At 60.5% G+C, this 559-nt stretch overlaps 1 long non-coding RNA gene across 1 annotated transcript in view; it reads left to right on the top strand.

Moving 5' to 3' along the window:
* The window catches only part of LOC106723725, a 17518-nt gene extending 16978 nt beyond the window's left edge, over positions 1 to 540 (top strand). Inside the window, exon 4 of the long non-coding RNA XR_001359437.1 lies at positions 320 to 540. This is a non-coding gene — a long non-coding RNA (uncharacterized LOC106723725). The remainder of the gene's footprint in view (positions 1 to 319) is intronic.
* Positions 541 to 559: the final 19 nt, after the last annotated feature.

Below are 559 nucleotides of genomic sequence, written 5' to 3'. Positions count from 1 at the left end.
GCAGACACCACCGGCCGTCACGAGGAAACAGCCCCCTGATGGGTCTCCAGGTCCTGTGCTGAGCGAGGAAGCCGGGAACCCTGTGTGACTCGGTTTCTGGAAGCTTCTAGAAAAGGCAGACTCGTCTGCAGGGACGGACAGCGGGTCTGGCTGCCGGGACTGCGGGCGGGCGGGAGCCTCCCGGTGCCACGAGTTCCGTGTCTCCGTTGCCGAGGCGATGCTGAAACTCATCGGACTGTGCGCTCAGAACGGTGCTTGATTGCAGCTGAGTCATAGCTTTGAAACATATATTTTATCACCTTATGTTTCTTGATTTCAGAGAGAGACATGGATTTGGGGTTCCAGGCGCTCTTGCCTCACTGGGTGCTTCTTGGACGTGCCGTGACGGGGCCTGAACCCACAGTCGTCCCCTCAGGACGACACTAACCGGTGGAGCCGCCCGGCCAGGGCTCTCGGTCTGAAAGCCAATGGAACAAAACCCCGCGAGACATGGCACTTACCAGGTGACAGAGGCCAGAATGAGCGGCGGCCTCCAGCCTGGCCAGGTGGGCAGGGAGGC

Source organism: Myotis brandtii, unplaced genomic scaffold, assembly GCF_000412655.1.
Source record: "Myotis brandtii unplaced genomic scaffold, ASM41265v1 scaffold632, whole genome shotgun sequence".
Taxonomy (NCBI): domain Eukaryota; kingdom Metazoa; phylum Chordata; class Mammalia; order Chiroptera; family Vespertilionidae; genus Myotis; species Myotis brandtii.
Note: the sequence above shows the minus strand (reverse complement) of the source record. Positions and strands in the feature narration are given on the sequence as shown.